Source organism: Coffea eugenioides, chromosome 6 (genome assembly GCF_003713205.1).
Source record: "Coffea eugenioides isolate CCC68of chromosome 6, Ceug_1.0, whole genome shotgun sequence".
NCBI classification, from domain to species: domain Eukaryota; kingdom Viridiplantae; phylum Streptophyta; class Magnoliopsida; order Gentianales; family Rubiaceae; genus Coffea; species Coffea eugenioides.
In genome coordinates this window covers 25,115,410-25,121,274 of record NC_040040.1, presented here as the reverse complement: position 1 = coordinate 25,121,274, position 5,865 = coordinate 25,115,410, and positions in this window count along the sequence as shown.

Genomic DNA, 5,865 nt, shown 5'->3' with positions numbered 1-5,865 from the left:
ATCATGCTCCATAGTAAGCCAGAAGTATCCGGTTCTCATGATTTTCTTCGCTAGCAAATGGCCATTCATGTGAGGTCCACAGACGCCACTATGCACTTCTTTCATCATATACTGAGCTTCATCTTCATCGATGCACCTTAAAATGTTCAAATCTGAGGTTCTTTTATACAAAACTTCTCCACTCAAGAAGAATTTTGAAACCATTCTACGCAGAAAGCTCTTGTCCTTGGTACTAGCATGCAGAGGGTAAGACCCAGTTTTAAGAAATTCCTTAATATCATTATACCAAGGAATATTGTCCGAGGACTTGTCTACAACCCAACAGTGGGCAGGCTTGTCTTGAAATTGAATCTGGATCGGTTCGATCTTCAACTCATCTGGATACTGGATCATAGAAGCCAAGGTGGCCAAAGCGTCAGCAAATGCGTTTCGGGCTCGCGGGAGATGTCTGAACTCCAAGTTTTGAAATTGTTTGGCCAGAGTGAGCAGACTACAATGGTAGGGCAGAATTTTTGAATCTTTGGTTATCCACTGTTTCAAGGTTTGATGCACAAGCAAATCTGAATCGCTGAAAGCTATCAACTCTTTGATTTCCATTTCCAAAGCCATTTTGAGACCAAAAATGCAAGCTTCATACTCAGCCATGTTGTTTGTGCAAGCAAATTGCAATTTGGCAGCGGCAGGATAGTGCTTCCCTTCGGGTGAAACCAGAACGGCTCCAATTCCAGCTCCGAGGGAATTCGAAGCTCCATCGAAGAAAAGCCTCCATTCAGGGCTTTGTTCACTTATATCATCTGTAGCGCCTACGAATAAAACTTTCTCATCAGGGAAATACGTATGAAGTGGCTGATAATCATCATCCCTTGGATTTTCCGCCAAATGATCCGCTATAGCTTGCCCCTTGACTGCCTTTTGTGAAGTGAAAACAATATCAAACTCTGAGAGAATTATCTGCCATTTGGCCAGGCGTCCGGTTAACATCGGTTTCTCCAAAAGATACTTCAAAGGATCAGATCGGGAAATAAGATAAATGGTATGGCTCAACAGGTAGTGTCTCAATTTTTGGGATGCCCAGGCCAATGCACAACAGCTTTTCTCAATGAATGAATAATTAGCCTCATACTGCGTGAACTTCTTGCTTAGATAGTAAATGGCTTGTTCTTTCCTTCCAAAGTCATCGTGCTGACCTAGAACACACCCTACTGCTCCATCGAGTACAGATAAATACATAATCAAAGGTCAGCCTGGTTTGGGCGGCACTAAAACTGGTGGATGCAACAAATAATCTTTAATCTTGTCGAAAGCCTGCTGGCACTCCTCATTCCAATACAACGGTACATTCTTTCTTAATAATTTGAACAATGGCTCGCATGTGGCAGTTAATTGGCCGATGAACCTCCCGATGAAATTGATCTTCCCTAAGAAGCTTTTCACGTCCTTCTGAGTTTTCGGCACTGGCATATCTCGAATTGCTTTGATTTTCGCCGGATCTATTTCTATGCCCTTCTTGCTAACAATGAATCCCAACAGCTTACCCGCAGGTGCTCCAAAGGCGCATTTCGCAGGATTTAACTTCAAATTGTACTTCCGCAATCTTTCGAATAACTTCTTCAAATCAACCAAATGGTCATCTGCCCTCTTAGACTTGATTATGATGTCATCCACATAGACCTCCATCTCTCGGTGGATCATATCATGAAATAGGGTTGTCATGGTCCTCTGATACGTTGCTCCAGCATTCTTTAAACCGAAAGGCATGACTCGGTAGCAAAAGGTACCCCAAGGGGTAATGAAAGCAGTTTTTTCCCTATCCTCTTCTGCCATCAAAATTTGGTGGTAGCCAGCAAAACAATCGCAAAAGGATTCAATCTCATGTCCGGCAGTATTGTCTAAGAGAATGTGAATGTTTGGTAGAGGGAAATCATCTTTAGGACTGGCTTTATTAAGGTCTCTATAATGAACGCAAATTCGCACCTCTCCATTCTTTTTTGGAACAGGGACTGGATTCGAAAGCCAAGTTGGGTAATGGGAAACAATGATAATGTTGGTTTTGAGTTATTTTTCAATTTGCTCTTTTATTTTGAGGCTCATATCTGGTTTGAATTTTCTGGGTTTTTGCTTTACGGGTGGAAAAGAAGGGTCTGTGGGTAACTTATGCACTACCACGTCAGTTGAAATGCCAGTCATATCATCATAGGACCACGCAAATACATCCTGGAACATGGTCAAGAATTCAAGCATCTCATTTTTCTGTCTTTCACTCAAATGAATACTAATTTGCACCTCCTTAACTTCATCCTCAGTGCCAATGTTAACCTTTTCTGTTTCTTCCAGGTTCGGTTTTGGTTTTTCCTCATATTGTTCAAGGTCCTTTGCAAAAGAATCACTCTCGCTTTGGAGTTCGGATTCACAGACCTCCAAGTCATGAGTGATATAGAGATTGCCGTTATTGAATTCCAGAATTGTGATATCCAAAGGGTCAAATAATTTTATTTTTGGCCATCTGAAAGAATTAACGAATGTGGGATAATAAGCAGATAAGCATACAACAAACAAATGAACAAGCAATATAAATATAAACAAGCGAATAAACAACACAACATGACAAGAAAAACTTGTGCACTTTCTATAAAGCCTTTGATTGAAAGCAAATGGAAATGAAAACTTAACAATATTTACATGTGCAAATGTTAGTCAAAAGTAAAATTGTTTTCATTGGCTATTTACAGATGCAAAAGTATTTTCATGAATTCACATGAATGATAAACCCCTTTCAGTTTACCGAAACTCCTTTCGAATGGGCAGAGCCTCGGCTGTCCAGTTGGGAATTGATCCATCGAGGATGTCAGGAAATTCAGCTTCGCTCGGAACACTATCTTCAAATGTTGCCCCAACGAACAATTGGGCCAAACTTGCTTCAATTTCGTCAACTGGGTTGATTTCTGACATGATCACCTCGGCTGGTCGTGGGAAAGTATATTGCAGGGGTGGAATGTCAAGAGCCCTTTGCCTTCCTTCCTTCTCCGCTTTCTTGCGCTCCTTCATCTCTCTAATGTCCTTAGCAGTTGGTCGGAAACCCAAACCAAACGAATCATTTTTCTCCACAATCTCCACTGGCTTTAAAATTCCTTGCAGATCTCGTCCCAGCCCTTTGTCAAATTCATAGCCTCCGCGGATCATCTCCTTAGCCATCATGACACTGGCCCTTGATAGAGCTTGCTCCTCCTTTGTTATCCAACTGACGGAGACAATATCAGATGTGCTATGAGGGGTCACTGTGGAGCTTCGGCTACCCTCTTCTTTGGACTCGGAATCGGTGATTACAAGGCAATCCTCTTCGGCAAATATAGTTATCAGCTTGTCATTTACTACAAATTTCAGCAATTGATGCAATGAAGAAGGCACCGCCCCAGACTTGTGAATCCATGGCCTGCCAAGCAAAACGTTGTAAACACTAGGAAAGTGCATGACTTGGCAGGTTATTTGAAACTGGGCGGGCCCCATTTCAACTACTAAATCAACTTCTCCTATTGGCTCTCTTTGCGCTCCATCAAAACCTCGGACTATGGTCCCTGAAGGTCTCAGCTTGACGTCTTGCAATCCTAGCTTTTCCAAGGTGCTCCAAGGACAGATATTAAGCGCAGATCCGTTGTCAATCAACACCTTCGGCAACATTTTCCCGTTGCACCTCACGACTATGTACAGGGCCTTGTTATGTCCAATGCCTTCCGCCGGCAATTCCTCGTCAGAGAAAGTGATTTGTTTGGTGAATAATACGTTCCCAACCACATGTGAGAAATTATCAACTGAAATATCCTTAGGGATTTGAGCTTTAGTCAGTACTTCGATCAGCGCGTCCCTATGCATGTCTGATGAAAAGAGCAGGTCCAACATGGATATCTGAGCAGGTGACTTGCTTAGCTTCTCGATTACATTGTATTCGCTTCTCTGGAGCCTTTTAAGAAAATCCAAGGCTTCTTTCTCGGTGATTGTTGGTTTAGCAGGCGGCTCAGAGTTATTTGCTGGAATCGGAATGGCAGTTTCAAACGGACTGGCAGTCTTCCCCGATCTGGTAACCACTGACACTTCCTTCTTTGCAATTGACTTCTCCCCAATCTGTATGACAGGTTCATCGTAATTCCATGGCACTTGCTGCAGACTTAAAACAGGTTCTTGCTTCGGGAATTCGATGAATACTGGCTCTAAAGCCTCACTCTCAGTTGGCGTGAGATCCAAGATAAAAGGCTTTTTATCTTCTTCGGATGGCAACTCTATGACAAATGGCTGGTCTGTGATCCCAAACACCTCAGCTTCCCTAGCCATCTCTTTGACTTGTTCCACGTACTCCGTGTCATCCAGAATGACCCCAATGGTATTAACGTGTTCCGGCAAGGGGTTCCTATTTACATTCGGCCCTTGTGCCTCCCTCTTTCTAATTACAATTTCTCCAGATTCAATCATATCTTGAACTTTATGCTTAAGAGCCTTGCAGTCCAAAGTGGAATGTCCGGGTGCCCCCGAGTGATAAGCACAGACAGCTTGCGGGTTATACCAAGCGGGCATACCATATGGATAGGTAGGAGGGGGTACCATACCAATTTTCCCGGCGGCCTTTAACTGGTCATACAGTTGGTCTAAAGGCCTGCCTAAATTGGTAAATGTACGGCTAGGGGGTCGGTTGTAAGGTTCAGGAGGTTGAGTATGGTTGTAAACAGGTCTATTTGGGGGAGGAAATCTTGGGTTATATGGAGGGCGAGGTCGATTTTGGGGTGGACTTGGTTGAGTGATTTGAAAAGGGGCTACAGGTGAGTTAAGATAGCTCGGGCGAGGTCGATGGTGGTGGATATTGGTAGTATATACATGGTGCGGGTCTGAGTAGTAAGGGTAATGTGGTTGGTAGGTTGGATTGTGTTGGTATCGGGGTCGGGGTGAAGGGTTTTGGTTCCAGATAAAGGCTGCATCCCCCTCCTTCTTTTTGAACTGTGGTTTTTTCACATTGCTTCCTTGCCCTTGTAAAGCATCCAACTGGGATTTGAGAGCAGAGACATTAACAATCTTCCCAGCTCTTACGAAGTCATCAAACTCCTCAAGTTTATTTACAATTGCAGCAAACGAACATCCGGTCATACGGAAAATCTCTTCAAAGTACGGCGGATCATGTGCTTTTATGAAAGTACGTATGATTTCGTCCTCGGTCATTGGTGGCTCGACTTTTGCAGCTACTTTTCTCCACCTCTTGGCATAAGTCTTGTGATCCTCGGAGGGTTTTCTTTTCGTCCCTTCCAACGTAGTTCGTGTCGGAGCCAACTCGCAGTTATACTCATACTGCCTGATGAAAGCATTGGACAGATCAACCCAGGTCTTCACCTCCTCCGGCTTTAAATTCGAATACCAATCAAGGGCGTCGCCTTCTAGACTTTCCGGGAATAACCTTAACGGCAAGTTCTCGTCATCCACTGGTCTACCCAACTTGTTGGAAAACAAACGCAAGTGTGTCTTCGGGTTGCCCGTACCATCATATTTGTTGAACTTCGGGGTCTTGAATCCCACTGGCAGCTGTACATTTGGAAACAGGCACAAATCATCGTAGTCTAGCACCCCTTGCTTGCTTAAACCTTGGCTTTTCCGGATGAACTCATCGAAACGGTCAAACCGCTTAAGTAACTTCAGATCAATTGGGGCAGATGACTCCCCCACTTCCGGCTTGGTTTGAACAATGTTCTCCGGCACAAAAGGCTCTGCAGTAGTCTGATAAAAAGCGTGTGGATCTGGAGGCATGCTTGGACCACCTTGACCACCCTGAGGATGAAATCCTTGCCCATAGAGAGGATAGAACGGAGGATTTTGAGTATAAGCATATTGCGG